Source organism: Pinus tabuliformis, chromosome 2_2, assembly GCF_031772625.1.
Source record: "Pinus tabuliformis cultivar Carrire ecotype Pingquan chromosome 2_2, CPIR1, whole genome shotgun sequence".
Taxonomy (NCBI): domain Eukaryota; kingdom Viridiplantae; phylum Streptophyta; class Pinopsida; order Pinales; family Pinaceae; genus Pinus; species Pinus tabuliformis.
In genome coordinates, this window is record NC_142300.1 from 1122017299 (window position 1) to 1122034115 (window position 16817).

Genomic DNA, 16817 nt, shown 5'->3' on the forward strand with positions numbered 1-16817 from the left:
CTATTTCACAGTGCAACCCCTCTTGACATGATATGTCATTAAAAGAAAAAAAAAATCATGTTCTATTCAGAACAGTTGCACATTTCATTTTAAAAACATGCTAAGAGACAAAAAGATAATAATTTGACATCTTCATCAGAGTAGTTAACTTTCCAAAGAGTTCACTTAATTGAATTCTTAAATAAATATTGCTTAATATTTAGACCACTTTAATATGATCACTAGTTTGCTGCTGACAAATGAACAATTTCTCAATGTTAATAATCATCTATAGTTCCTATTGCCTTCGACGTTGGAGGACAAAAATGCATGTGGATGTCTTAACAACTTGTTAAGTGCCACTCATTCATGATTTTCTCTTAAACGTCACCCTTAAGAATGCCCTGGATCTTCCTTGAGGGGAATCGATTTTCCCAATGCTTCTTATTTTCTTAATGCTTCTTATCACATAATGGTATCCCAAAAGTATCATAAATCCAGTCCAATGGAGAGGTATGACTGTAGGGGCTAAATGTCAAAACATACATTTTGCATGCATGAGGCTTCACTGATGCTGTAAAGCTGCCTTTATGATTAGCTGCCGGAGTTCTGTGCTGTAATATCCACACAGAGAAGACTATCAGTGAAATAACAAAAAATGTCATCTGCAACTGAGAATTAAGTATAACGGACACGCCACTGATAACCATCCTAAAATGTTTATGTGCAAGTCTGGAAATGTAGATGAAATTTACCTTCCATAAGTTCCTGACTTTGGCAGAAAAAGAAGAGTGAAGCCCAATGCCTTTCCAACCATTTTTCAAGCAATCCCACAAATACTAATTCAAATTCTATTCTGAAAGGAAGGAGTTATGGTGGCTTTCACAATAATCTTGCAGTTCTACTTGAACTTACCATGGTTTCTTAATTGTACTCCAGTATTGAATAGTGTTAACAATTAGCTGACCTCATCTTTGATACTATTAGCCAACCTGTTTAAATGAATTATCCTGATAAAATTATAATGGAAATGTTTATATATTTACCCGTTAAACATTGAAGCAAGTCTCAAAATCATTCTGTCATATAGTTACCATGCTTTCTTAATTGTACTCCAGTATTGAATAGTGTTAACAATTAGCTGACCTCATCTTTGATACTATTAGCCAACCTGTTTAAATGAATTATCCTGATAAAATTATAATGGAAATGTTTATATATTTACCCGTTAAACATTGAAGCAAGTCTCAAAATCATTCTGTCATATAGTCTTGGAGACAGGACTGCAAGTTTATGGTCTGAAGCATTGTCCAAAGTGAAGAGAATGCAGCTTATCCAGAAAACATGGGTACAATTTCAGAACAAGTCCGGAAACATTATTTCCAAAAATGTTGTTTTGAACAATTCAAAGAGTTCATTTCAACTTCGTTTGTACTAGAGCAATAAATAAATTTTGTTATGCTCTGGTTGCTGATCATGTTAGAGAATAACTCTCCAATACATAAATGTAATAGGCTATTTAGGGATTCTGTTTTAGAGTACAAACAGCTCATGTATAAGTGTTGTTAAGGATGATTAGCTGTAGATTAATGAGTTAAAATAGGGAGGTTAGTTGCTGTTGAAGCTGGAATCTTTCAGCAGGACTCCACTACTGTGTTTGTGTATAAATAGAGGTACCAATGAATAAAGAATTAGTGAAGTATCTTTGTGTGCATATTTTGTATTGTTGCAATATGTATGTTTCTCATTATTTATCAAGCCACACTCCCAGCTGTAGAATCCAGATGATTAACATGTTGGTCTCCTTGTTGGACAGTAAGTAAATAACTGTGGAGATCAAGTCATCAGTCAATCGATGTGAACTGTGGTGTAGTTAGTGGAGTTGGAAAGATATTTGACTAATGTAGTCAAGTCTCGTCTCGTGCTAGCTGAATAAGCTATGTAATCTGCTCATTTAACAAGTTCTTGGCTTCCCACTCAATAATTGAATTATAACATGAGGCAGAAATTGTTTCAGCTATGAAATGTGAATGTTGTGTGATCCTGCATGGTCATGCCCTTACTTCAAGCTTCAAATTGGATCCATAGACATTGTCTCCTAATACTTTGAGAGAAATACTAGTATTTTTGGTATGTGTTGTATTGGATGTTCAAAGCTCTGCAATCCACCTGATGTAGAGAAGTAACAACCTGTGAAGGCAAATGCAATAACCGATATTACATTAGAGGCTCTATAGCCAACATTCAGCTACACTTTCATGTGCCAAATAGCTAAAAAACAGATAAGCTCTAATTTAGCAGTCCTATATTACCTCGGGGAAATGGAGCAAAAGATTTTCCACATCCTTCTTTCAGGACATTTGGCTCATCAGATAGTACAAGGTAATCATCAGCTGCAGTGCCCCAAAAGAAAGGCACTGAATCATCAGCATCCTAGCAAAACAAATAGTTATTGGTCAAAAGTCAAGAAACCCACAATTTCAAGGAATGCTTAATATTTTATATGGGAACAAAATATGTTCAAATAAATACTCAGGGCACCATTCTGTTATTGGGAAATTGGAAGTGCAGCCTATGATAGATCATATGAGCAGAATTTTCGGGGTAACAGGTGCCAGTAGCCCATATGATTATAAATAACTAATCTTCGCCCTTCCCTCTCCCAAAACAAATAATTAGAGAAACGTTATGGGAAAAGAACTTAAATTTATTTCAACGAAGTAGGAATCTGGGAAAATCTTGGGAAATTGCTTTAGCACATTTGCAAAGGAATACAAACTATCAGACTGGAATCGGACTGCAAGTTTATGGTCTGAAGCATTGTCCAAAGTGAAGAGAATGCAGCTTATCCAGAAAACATGGGTACAATTTCAGAACAAGTCCGGAAACATTATTTCCAAAAATGTTGTTTTGAACAATTCAAAGAGTTCATTTCAACTTCGTTTGTACTAGAGCAATAAATAAATTCTGTTATGCTCTGGTTGCTGATCATGTTAGAGAATAACTCTCCAATACATAAATGTAATAGGCTATTTAGGGATTCTGTTTAGAGTACAAATAGCTCATGTATAAGTGCTGTTAAGGATGATTAGCTGTAGATTAATGAGTTAAAATAGGGAGGTTAGTTGCTGTTGAAGCTGGAATCTTTCAGCAGGACTCCACTACTGTGTTTGTGTATAAATAGAGGTACCAGTGAATAAAGAATTAGTGAAGTATCTTTGTGTGCATATTTTGTATTGTTGCAATATGTATGTTTCTCATTATTTATCAAGCCACACTCCCAGCTGTAGAATCCAGATGATTAACATGTTGGTCTCCTTGTTGGACAGTAAGTAAATAACTGTGGAGATCAAGTCATCAGTCAATCGATGTGAACTGTGGTGTAGTTAGTGGAGTTGGAAAGATATTTGACTAATGTAGTCAAGTCTCATCTCGTGCTAGCTGAATAAGCTATGTAATCTGCTCATTTAACAAGTTCTTGGCTTCCCACTCAATAATTGAATTATAACATGAGGCAGAAATTGTTTCAGCTATGAAATGTGAATGTTGTGTGATCCTGCATGGTCATGCCCTTACTTCAAGCTTCAAATTGGATCCATAGACATTGTCTCCTAATACTTTGACAGCAATACTAGTCTTTTTGGTATGTGTTGTATTGGATGTTCAAAGCTCTGCAATCCACCTGATGTAGAGAAGTAACAACCTGTGAAGGCAAATGCAATAACCGATATTACATTAGAGGCTCTATAGCCAACATTCAGCTACACTTTCATGTGCCAAATAGCTAAAAAACAGATAAGCTCTAATTTAGCAGTCCTATATTACCTCGGGGAAATGGAGCAAAAGATTTTCCACATCCTTCTTTCAGGACATTTGGCTCATCAGATAGTACAAGGTAATCATCAGCTGCAGTGCCCCAAAAGAAAGGCACTGAATCATCAGCATCCTAGCAAAACAAATATTTATTGGTCAAAAGTCAAGAAACCCACAATTTCAAGGAATGCTTAATATTTTATATGGGAACAAAATATGTTCAAATAAATACTCAGGGCACCATTCTGTTATTGGGAAATTGGAAGTGCAGCTTATGATAGATCACATGAGCAGAATTTTCGGGGTAACAGGTGCCAGTAGCCCATATGATTATAAATAACTAATCTTCCCCCTTCCCTCTCCCAAAACAAATAATTAGAGAAACGTTATGGGAAAAGAACTTAAATTTATTTCAACGAAGTAGGAATCTGGGAAAATCTTGGGAAATTGCTTTAGCACATTTGCAAAGGAATACAAACTATCAGACTGGAATCTTAAAAGTTTTCGTCAAAGAGATATATTTAAAAGCCAAACTCCTATATCATGTACCCTATTAGAATAGCAAGTTGAAAATTATTTCCAAGACTCAAGACCAGATCTCAAGAATTTAGAGCAATCCATTAAAACAGAAAGTTGGGCTGAAAGATTGGGATCCGATTTAAATCACTGCTCTGTTTCAAGTAAGTGATAGTCTTATTTTCCTGCATCAAAGTTGTAAAATAAATCGGATAAGCCCAATGTCATTACAGTCATTATTGGTCAACCTAATATTCTAATAATGGCTGTGAGGATAACCACCAAGTAAATATTTCTTTAGATTACAACAATTCTTTAGAAAAGGCTAACTCTGCTACATGAATCAGCTATGATCAGTGGGGGGTAGTTTGTTGTAAAATAAATCGGATAATCCCAATGTCATTACAATCATTATTGGTCAACCCAATATTCTAATAATGGTTGTAAGGATAACCACCAAGTAAATATTTCTTTAGATTACAACATTTCTTTAGAAAAGGCCAACTCTGCTACATGAATCAGCAATGATCAGTGAGGGGTAGTTTTAGTTATGATGACAAATGCAGATGACCTTTTACCATGGATAGAATTTTTCATAGGATCTTACAATGGATAACTTCTGTCATTTGGACTCTAGGATCAGATAGAAAGTCATGAATTTGGCAATTTGTCCCGTAAATTGTTCACAAGTGACTATATATATATACTTTCTCTAATTTAAAAACAGAGTACATAACTTCAACTGCCACTTCATTTCAGAATATCCACATTGTAAAATTCAACGCCTTCAAAGCACTAGATAAGTTTGAGGGTAAATTCAGCGTAGAATTTACAGCAAATGCTTCAAGACCGACCAAATTTGGTATCCTTCTCGAATGGAAAAATTAAGGGTCAATATAATCCAGAACAGTAAAAGCATAATTTAGGAAACAATTAAAAGAAGCAAAGGCAACAAAAGCTATTGTTGAAAAGTTTCGATTATATGGTTCAGGGCCGAGAAATATTTAAGAACATTACGTAGAATGGCTACAAGACAATGAATAGCAAAGTCAAAGTTTCGTGGATCTATCAAATGTTAGAGATTTGCTACACTAAGAAAAGGGGCTACGGTAGAAAATTCAGTAATGAAAATCCAATGTTTTAGCATAATTAACATAGATAGAAAGAATTGATGCAAACACAGATTGCTCAGTGGGACAGCTTGCGTCGATTCAGCGAATTCTTCTGCTCAATATCTATCTATGAACATTTAATGACTAGGAGAAACCTGAAAGACTGATAACGAGAAAACATTACGCAATGTCGGATGACTTAAAAAAATTGTTGTTATTATTAATCTGTATTCTACAAGCAAGCAATTAACACGTATTACTTGAGCTCGAACCATAGTTGACATGGTTAATGTTAAACGGGGTAATTTCTAATTACAAGAAAACATGAGAATGATACACAGGAGTATCAAATTTACTTGGTTCTCCACCAAGAAAAGCAACTTTGAACTGCAGGGGAATACCCAACTTGGGTAATTTGTATTTACAAGAATAGATGAGTGCCTATACAAAGGAACTAGTATAAAATACACTTGGTCCTCCACCATGGAGATAAATGCAAAAGGCAACTTTGACCAGCAGGGTTTGGTTCAGGTCAACAGAATATGAAGCTTAGCAGGGTACCGTTCTTGGGCAGGTCCAGGTAACTTATTGATGTAGCCTTCCCCCAACCAGCACGAGTTTAAAGGAAATGAGGCCAGGTGTAAATGCCGGACAAATTGAATAGAAAAAACTACCCCTCAAACCTAACACCAAAAATCTGAAAGATGTCTACTTAATGTAGCAGATTCTTTGTGTGTTCCTTGAAGCATTTCCAATAAAGATAAAGATGACTTCAAAAAAATGAGAGGTTAGGAGCGGGGCTGCAACCATCATAGTTCATGCGTTTCTTGAAGCATTTCAAACAAAAATGAAGATAACTTCAAAAGCGCATAAAGAGGTTAGGAATGAAACAATCACAGTTCGTGATGGAATGCAAAATTACAACGACAATTTCTCTGTCAAATGGAAGACTGAAACTACATAAACTTCTAATGCAATTAATATGGGAAGAAAACGATCAAAGACATACATGAGATAAAGAGGGCTGCTCGCTTTGCGAACGAAAGAAAACCTAATTTCTTCATCCGAATTCCCTGCTCTGCGTATTCATGATCATTTACGCTCTCTCTTTAGATGCGCTCCACCCTCCACACAGTGTAATATTTTCTGTTGTTTCTGCAACACATACCCATTATAGCATATACTACCAGGTTCTCCGCGGAAACTATTTTTCATCCTTTCTTGTCCGGGCCCGCATTCGACCAGCTAATTTGTGTAACAGCCTGTGAGCGCCTGCATGCCCTGCACCTGCATCATGAGCGCCACGATGTAGTCCGCGGCCTCTTCCAAGAAAACGAGCGTGTTCAGCCGGCGGCTTCCTGGAATGAGGTCCCTCAGTGTCTGCATACGAGAAGCCAGAGTGCCCTTTTCTGAGCGGATGCTACTGCCCGACTTGGATGCCACTCGGAACAGCTGCTTGACGGACTTCTTGCCCGGAAAGGTCTCTTTGTGATGCAGTTACCTGAAGGGAAAGCAATGGGCCCTGCGAGTCCCAACCGGTCATCAACCAATTCAAATCAACGGCCGAGGATAATCTAATCGTCTAACAAAGGATCTAACGGCGTAAAATGATGACAGAGAGGCACTTGAGAGAATTGATCTCAGAGGAAACGCCTTACGGCGTAAAGATACAAAAAAATTTGGAAATTTTTTAACCATAAAATTAAAAAACCATGACATTATGAAAAAATTACATGAATAAATTAATCAAAATGTCATTACTTGTAGATTGAATGAAACATACATTATACCTCTAAGTTATTGTCACATTGTAGATAATCTAAACAATAAAAATCATCATAATTAAAACATATAATCCAAAAAACATAAAAATTACTCATAACTTCATTTAACACCATATGGAAATCAAAATTTTTATTTCAAGATACGATGCAAACATCAGTTATATAAATTGTCTTAGAAAATTATTCAAAATCACTCATATTTTCTTGCACACCATCAAAATTCACATCTTCATATAAATGTCTGGATGCAAATGAAGATGTTCCATATTCTTCTCTTTCATCAACTAGTGCCCCATCTGAGTCAACATGCCTGCCCAACATTTCAGGTTTCAAAATTCTTCTGGATCTACGACTGTTTTCAACAAACTCTCATATCAACATTGTTCCTTCTGGAAGCAACCTCTTTAGAATCTCTATCATCTTGAAGCGAAGAGTTCCTCTCTTTTTTTAATTGAATTCATAAATAAGTATGTCAACATCCTCCAATTTTAAGAGGTCTGTGCAGCGACGATTTATATTTGTACCCTTTTTCTCTTTCCCCCAATTTTTTTATCAAATTCCATCTCTCGCTTATACACACCATTGAATGGGTGTGTATTTTTAGCATACCAATGTACTTCAACACCTGCAAGATCTTAATTTTCTGTAATTACCTTTATAACCTTAGAAACCTAGAATGGATAGCCATTGGGATCTCCATTTGCTAGCACTGTGATCATGCAACCCTCCTTAATATCCTGTACTGAACCCATGTAAAGGTCTTCCATGGCTTCAGATTATGCATGAGATCTTCTGGAACCAATATACATTTCTCTTTCCTCTACCTGTGAAGAATTAATAATACCTTGAGATTTTTGTTATTCAATAATTTTTCTTTCCTCGTGTTCATTTGACAAATTTTGTGGCTAAATAAATGGATTTTTCAAAGGGATATCTTCATTTGTTGTTCTTGAAATGATATCACTTTGATTATTGAAAAAATACTCCCATGAAACTGAATCAACAATATCAAAGTACTCATAATACATTTTTTAATTTCTTCTAGGCAACCAGAATAATTTATATCTCTATTCTGCCTGCGTGCATTATGACTTCAACAACTATTTGTAATAATAATATATTTGATGCAAATATTGGATGATCTAGAATGAACTTCAAAAATTCCAAACTTGATGATGGTTCCCATTCTGCAGTAGTTGAATACTTCTTGGCCCATATTAGTGTTTTCCCATCAATTTTTTTGATACGAAATTGATTTTGGAAGCTAATGTCATTAATTTGTTCAATGAATTTCTCCTCACCATGTGATCCTAGAATAAACCTTCTCAAGTCAACAGTTTCTTCCAACACATCAAAAGTAGGCTCTTGCATGTATGATTTCTTAATACATTCAATTAATAATGGCAAGCTCCCAACTTCCTTCCTCCTCAATGTGACTGTAAAACGATTGAACATCTGATCAATATGGTCATGAGTGTGCCCAACAAGAAGGAAACCAACCTTTACCTTTTGAAAAATTCTCAATTTAACAAGCATGTTTAGATATGCAAAAACAATCTTATTTTTGTTTTCACGACAAGTTTTCTCCAATTGTAGATACAAAACTTCAGGAAGATTACCAGACCAATGAGAAAGCACGTCATGAATTATGTTTATTGTCAGATTTGTATAATTATGAATATTTGGAGTTGTGAAGTATACCCTTGGCAACATTTCCCCATTGAAGACCATACAACCGACCGAAGTGATACTGAATAAACGTTTCCTCCTGTAAAGTTTGGGGTGTGCGAACAAAATGTGGTAGGAGTGTTTTCTTCTGGTCCATATCATAAATTATCAAACCCAAATATTTATTTGGATTATCATAACACTTCTTTCGATACTTGTACAACTTTTTCCCTTCACTTGTTTGTTGTTCACGATGATCTTGAAGTTCTTTGACAATGGAATCTACACAACATGAAAGAAAGTCATTAAGAAATACGTTTTCATAGTTGATGAGTAGACAATTTTAAAAGTTAAAGTTATGAGTGCTTACCTCTTTCTAACCCTTCACATTTATCACTTTTTTATTTAAGAGAAGCACATGTACTACAAATCCCCATCCTTGTCTTCTTGGGAATACAAACATTGTTGAATTATTTCTTCCATATCTTCACAAAATATTGATATGTAATAAATTGACCATGTCCTTCAGCACCTTTTGCATATTATTTGTATAAGTTGTAGATTTTTCATCTTGAGAAATTATCTGGAATATGTATTGTCTCTTTATTTGGCATACACTCTCCATGCTTTTATCCATGACATAAGTCTTTTATCCATGACATAAGTCTTTTATCCATGACATTGCAGTATTTGATAATGGCCCAAATTGTCGTTTATGACGTACTTATGAATAAAATGTGGGATCATTTTCCAAATTTTCTTGGATTCTTGACAGACAAAAATTACCCATTGAATGAAACATTTTGAAAGCCTTTCTATAGATAAATAAAGACCTAATATGATAATCATAATTGGGCAATGTAGATTGCATGAACTCCACTAAATATGAATTTTGTGTGATTTTATTCATTGACAAATATCTCTTCCTTTTCTCTAATAAAAACTTGAAATCCATATGTTTCATGCAATATTTTTGACAACATTCACTTGAAATGAGAGCACTGGTAGAACTTTGTCTCGTTAGATATTTTACTCTACGCCTTGTATAACTAGAACATATTGGATTGATATGAAAAGGTCTTCTCCTACTCCTCGATACAACATTTCGTAGCAACAAATCCATCATTGGATCATCATTTGTATAAGCATTTTCATCATCATTATGAGGAATGTTATCCTCACTATGATCATGTCTGATTTTGAAATACTGATTTGGAGGATATTCTTCATCTTTTCCTTCTTCAGTGCCACCCTCATAGTCCTTAGAATTAGGACTAAATGGAAAATTTGACTCTATGTTTATTGGATATTCTTCATCATGTGAATTTTCAGTGCTTCTCTCATAGTCCATAGGATTAGGACTAAATGGAAAATTTGATTCTTTACTCACTAAAAATCCTTCATGATGCCCTTCGTCACTGCTTCTCTCATAGTCCTTAGGATTAGAACTAAGTGCTTCATCCTTTCCTTTGTCACTACCGCTCTCATAGTCCTTAGGATAAGGACTAAGTGCTTCATCCTAGCCTTTGTCACTATTGCTCTGATATTCCTTAGGATTAGGACTAGGTGGAAAATGTAACTCTTGATTTATTGGAAATTCTTCATCCCGACCTTTATCACTGCTGCTCTCATAGTCCATGGGATTAGGAGTAAGTGGAAACTGTGACTCTTTATCTATTTGAAAATCTTCATAATGCTCTTCATCACTGCTTCTCTCATAGTCCATAAGATTAGGATTAAGTGGAAAACGTGACACTCTATTCATTTGAAATGATTCATCATGTTCTTCATCACTGCTGCTCTCATAGTCCATAGGATTAGGACTGAGTGGACACCATGACACTCTATTCATTTGAAATTCTTCATCATGCTCTTCATCACTGTCGTTCTCATAATCCATAGGATTAGGACTAAGTGGACACTGGGACACTCTATTCATTTGAAATTCTTCATCATGCTCTTCATTACTATTGCTCTCATAGTCCATAGGTTTAGGACTAAGTGGACATCGTGACACTCTATTCATTTTAAATTCTTCATCGTGCTCTTCATCACTGTTGCTCTCATAGTCCATAGGATTAGGACTAAGTGGAAACCGTGACTCTTTATTTATTTGAAATTCTTCATGTCGCCTTTCATCAATGTTTCTCTCATATTCCTTAGGATTAGGACTAAGTGGAAGATTTGACTCTCTATTCATAGTGGAGGAATTTTCGTTATATTCATCAATATGAATAGAGTTGTTATGCGACGAATATGTTGATGCTTCACAAAGTGAAACTTCACTACTAGAAGAACCCATGCCTTTCAAACATAAGAGGTTGAATGATATAAATGCACTCTCTCCTAATGATAATATATAGCTTAAATAATGAAAATTTCCCTCCAAAAAATTTCACCGAAATCTTTCCCTCCAAAAATTTAGTTTCATGTATTTTCCTTCATAATTTTATTCTACAATTTATTGAAAAAATTTAACTAAAAATTTCTTATGAAATTAATAAACTAAATATTTAAATTAAAATTGTAAACTAAATCTTTTACCTAAATTAATTTTTTACTTAAACTATATAACATTTACTAAACAATTGGAGGATGGAGCGGAGCGGGAGCGGGAGGCGGAAGCAAGGGTTTATGTAAATATAGGGCTAACAGCGACGAGTCTGTAAGAGGAACGACAACGGAGACAAGGGCAGGAGAGCAAGGCTTCTGCACGTAACCAGGTCAGTGATTTCTTAAAAAGAGGAGGAAGATTATATAAATCAGGGAGAAGCTGAAAGATGCCATGGCAGGGGAACTAGGGAGGGGAGAGATCCCCTCCTACAAAAACGTGATAGCAGGAGAATCAAGTGGAATCGGAATACAAAGAGACCCAAAGGAAAACAGCAAAGATGCGCCAATAATGGGAAATCGATGGCAAACAAGGCTTGGGGGCAGATGTCTACCCAGAGCTCAGAAAAAACCAAGGTTTATAATCCCCAACAACAAACTTGAGGAGTACAGATGTTATATGAGGGACCATGCGTTGATATGTAAGTTTGTAGGGTTCTGGCCTTCGGAAAAGGACCTGGCAAAGTGGATACAACAAAGATGGAAGCCGAAAGGGCATATAGATCTAAAGCTAGGGGCAAAGGGCTTTTTCACAGTGATATTTTCAAACCTAGAAGACAAGGAAAGAATCTTTGAAGGGGGCCCGTATTTCATGAATAACGCTGGTTTATTTATGAGACATTGGGAGGACTGCTACAATCCTGATCATGAAAAGATGCTAGCAGCACCCATCTGGGTAAGAATGTTTGGCTTACCTATGGAGTTTTGGGATCCTGATATTCTGGAAGGCATAGGCAATACAATCGGGACTTTTGTCAAAGTAGCAGAGACAACAAAAAGAGGGAGGTATACATCCTATGAAAGGATATGTGTTTATATGAATATATCAGAACCATTACTAGAGTTCATAGAGCTAGAATACCATGATGAAGTGTGGCAACAACCGATTTATTATGAACACATACCTTTTAGATGCAGAAGGTGTCATGAATACGACCATCTCTTCAAATAATGTCCGCTGAATGATATAGAGGAAACATTCAGGAAAAAAGAAGAAGGAAAAGGGAGGACAGAAGGTTCAGAAGGAGGGGAAGGGGGTTTCTAAGAAATACCCAGAAAAAGAAGACCAGGGAAAGAAACGACAAGAACGCAACAACCTGTTAAAATAGTGTCAGTAGAATGCCAAAACAAGTTCAAGGTCCTACAGGAAGAAGAAGGGGAGATGGAAAAAGACGAGGATGTGGAGGAACCTATGGAGCTCATAAAAGATATAAAGGAGCCAGATCTAAACCAGGTCAGTGTGGCGGGAGAAGGAGCAGAGGAAAGCATGGATATGACAGTAGAACAACCTCAGAAGGAGATCGACCCTCAGAAGGACAGTGGAAGCGAGGAGGAACGAATATTGAAAAGGTTGTTATAGGATTGGAAAAATCTTGATGAAAGGTTTATTCCGGAAGCCCAAAAGCAACTGTATAAAGAGACTTTCAAGAAATACAAGGAAAAGAAAGGAACTACTCTAGTAAATCAACTGGATCAAACAGGATTGCAAGGAACTCCAAGTTTAGGAATGGATAGCTCTGGCAAAGGTGGTAGGAAAAGAGGGAGGCGGATAATGAGCGAAACCATACAAGTGGTTGGCAAAATACTGGTTAACTCAGGCAGAGTGATACCTCTCTTAGAGTTATTTCAACAACCCCCCAAAAAGTTATGAAATGATAGTCACAAGTTGGAAAATTAGAGGCCTTAACAGTAAAGGCAAATAGAGGTATCTGAAGGATAGGATAAAGAAAAACAAACCTAGTATAATGATCATCCAAGAAACAAAGATCAGCTCCCAAAAATTAGAAGACATAATGCGAAAGCAAAAAATACATTATGAGGTGATGGGACAGGATGCGAATGGCACGACAGGAGGTCTAGCAATCCTCTAGAATCTGGAAGTGGCGCATTTGGAAAAATGGATAAGTTCGCCCTGAATCCTCTCAGGCTTATTCAGGCTGATAGGGACATCTGAGTGGATTCTCATCACAGGAGTCCATGGTCCGCACTTACCAAGGGAACGAAAAATTTTCCTTAAAAACATGCAAACCATTTGAAAGATCTTCCCAGGGATCCCGTGGATTGTAGGGGAGACTTTAATATGATCAAATCGATAGAAGAAAAGAGAGGAGGTTTAAATAGATCAGATCAAGATATGGAGGAGTTCAGTGAAATGATTACAGAGCAAAGACTGGTTGACATCTCGACAATAAATGGCATCCATACTTGGAATAATAGAAGAGGAGGCAGAAACCAAATAGCTTCCAGGTTAGATCGATTCTTAATTTCAGAACAAATAATGAACAGGGATGTATTTGTTGAGGCCACAATAATGCCAGCGATGGGCTCAGATCATTGGCCCATCCGACTGGAAATAGACATAAAAAAAACCCCCCTTAACAGACCTTTCAGGTTTGAGGCCTTCTAGCTCAGGAATCCTTAGTTTATATCTAAGGTAGAGGAATGGTGGACTCAAAGTCAACAAAAAGGAAGATGCAAGATGCATACCTTTCAGCTAAAGCTCAAAGAACTCAAAGGGAAAATCAAAAAATGTAATAAGGAGGAGTTTGGAAACATACTAACGGAAAAGCAGAGACTAGAGCAAAAAATGGAAGAGATTCAACAAAAAACTATTATAGAAGGAAGAAATGAAGAGAGAAGCAGAGAGGAAGGAATTCTAATCATCCAACTCGAAGAGCGGAGGAAAAAGGAAGAGATCCTATGAAGACAAAAGTCCAGGACAAATTGGCTCTGCGAAGGTGAAAAGAACACCAAGTTCTTTCACCAAGCCATGATCCAGCATAGGCAAAGGAACATAATATTCTCCATCAAAAACGAAGAAGGGGAGAGAGTAATAGAACACAAAGGAATTGAACAGGTACTAGTAGGGTACCATAAAGACCTGCTGACGGAACCACAAGTGGATAGAGGAGCGGCTACAGAAATGATCTGCAAGGAAATCCCAAAGATAATAACAGAGGATCAAAATAGGGCTTTGATGAGGGCAGCAACGATATAAGAAGTGGAGGAAATAGTGAATGTCATGAAGAAAAACAAGGCCCCAGGACCAGATGGATATACAGCGGAATTCTATCAGGCAGGCTGGCAGTTTCTTGGACAAGAGATACTAGAGGTGGTAGAGGAATCTCGCATCAATCAGAAGGTATGGCCGGGTCTTAACTCTACTTTTTTTACTCTGATTCCTAAAAATGCTAATTCTGAAACTGCCAACGGTTTTCGCCCGATAGCCCTTTGCAATGTGATTTATAAAATAATTGCTACATTGTTGGCTAAAAGACTGAAACCCATTCTCTCTAGTATAATATCACTGGAGCAAACCGGCTTCATAGAGGGAAGACAAATCCTTGATGGATTAGTAGTCACCCAGGAAGTGATCCACTCTCTAAAGCAAAAAAAGTAGAGAGGGATGATGATAAAACTTGATTTGTCAAAAGCTTACGATCGCCTAAACTGGAAGTACCTTAAGGCAATCCTCATGGCTTTTGGGTTCAGTAATAGATGGATAGAATGGGTTCACAATATGATATCAATGCCTAACTTCTCTATATTGCTGAATGGGGCGCCCACTTCGACCTTCAACGCCACTAGAGGATTAAGACAAGGGGACCCATTATCTCCTTTTTTGTTTATATTGGTTGTAGAGGGTCTTGGAAGGTATTTTAAAAAGGAGTTGAGGGAGAGAAAGATCAAAGGGATGAGGCTATGGGGAAGCAACCTGCCCATCACTCACCAACAGTTCGTGGATGACATCATGCTCTTTTGTGAAGTCTCTCTAAAGGAAGTAAGGGGAGTAAAAAGGATTTTGGAATTGTTTATGGAAGCCTCGGGTATGGAAATCAACAAAGATAAATCTTGTACATTTATCTTCAACACCCCAGAATCGATCAAAGCTCATTTAACTAGAACGCTGGGATTCAGATATGGAGAACTACCGACTAAATACTTGGGGAATCAACTAGATATAAACCCTACAAGAATAGTAAACTGGCAGCAAATAATAGAAAAACTCAAGAATAGACTTGCAAATTGGTCCTTTCGCTCGCTGAACATAGCAGGAAGATTGGTTCTCCTGAAATCAGTCCTCCAATCCATACCAATTTACCCTCTATTGGTCATGGTTGCTCCCAAAGGTGCGTGTACAAAAATGAAGGAAATTTTCGGAAAATGTATATGGGGAGGACCAAAACAGCAAAGGAAATGGGCACTAGTTTCATGGAAAAGCCTGACAAAGAGAAAATAAGGAGGTTTAGGACTCTGAGACCCGGGCATCCTAAACCAAGTTCTAGGAGCGAAGATGTGGTGGAGGTGGATGAGGGGAGGAAATAACTTATGGAAAAAAAATATGGAAACAGAAATATAATATGCCCTTAACATCAGAAGGCATCCTCAAACTAGAAGAAACCCCAAAAGGATCTACAATATGGGAACTGGCAAGCCAGAATAGAGACATCATAAACAAATATGGTTTTTGGGAAATAAGAGGAGGAAGTACAGCTAGATTCTGGGAGGAGGCATGGCGGCAAAGAGACAGAATGGTCAGCATCCAAGCTCTGCAAAGTACACATCAGAAGGTTGTAATCGAGGGGTTAGAGTATGTAAAAGATTACTGGAAAGAAGGGGAGTCAGATGAGTTATGGAGAATATGGAGAAAACCAGAAGAATGGGACAAAAATATAGATCAGGAGCAGAAGGGGATACTTGTAAAAGAACTGGAGTCAAGGAAAATTAAAATTAGAGAGGGACAGGATATTCTTAGATGGGGAAATTCCACAAGAGGGACCTTCACAGTCAAAGAAGCTTATTATTTAACAACTAGCCAGGAGAGAGAGGAGGAAACTTTGGAATGGGGAAAATCTGGAGTAATAAATGGTGGCCAAAGCTAATTATATTCGCTTCGCTAGTCGGGAAATAAAGAATACTGACATGGGATAAGCTTCAGAAACGGGGTTTCCAGGGGCCACCGAGATGCAGCCTTTGTAAACAGGAAAACGAAACCCAGGAACACACTCTGAACTCTTGTACATTTGCTCAACAACAATGGGTTGAAGTTAGGAACCTCTTTGGAAAATCCAATAGAGACCCTCTGGATATTAAAAAGACCATCTTCCAATGGGGAAAGGGCCAATTCTCATGCCCGGTTGTAGAAAGAACCTGGAATCTAGCCATAGGTTTTGTTATATGGCTTCTATGGAAGGAACGGAATCGAAGGATCTTCTTAGACAAGGCCAATCCACCAGAAAAGATATGGGGAAGAACGCAAAAATTAATTAGGGAGACTGTTCTGGCTGAGACCTGGGAGGAAGAGGATTGGAGAGCGAACCCTGATGAAGGACGA

General features: G+C 37.1%; 2 long non-coding RNA genes across 2 annotated transcripts; both read right to left on the reverse strand.

Moving 5' to 3' along the window:
* Positions 1 to 318: 318 nt before the first annotated feature.
* Positions 319 to 6558, reverse strand: LOC149197337 (uncharacterized). Its single transcript, XR_016254179.1, has 2 exons — positions 6430 to 6558; positions 319 to 593 (listed from the first exon to the last, which is right to left on the reverse strand). It is a non-coding gene; the product is annotated as an uncharacterized LOC149197337 (long non-coding RNA).
* On the reverse strand, positions 3595 to 3995 carry LOC149197338 (uncharacterized). Its single transcript, XR_016254178.1, has 2 exons — positions 3805 to 3995; positions 3595 to 3682 (listed from the first exon to the last, which is right to left on the reverse strand). It is a non-coding gene; the product is annotated as an uncharacterized LOC149197338 (long non-coding RNA).
* Positions 6559 to 16817: the final 10259 nt, after the last annotated feature.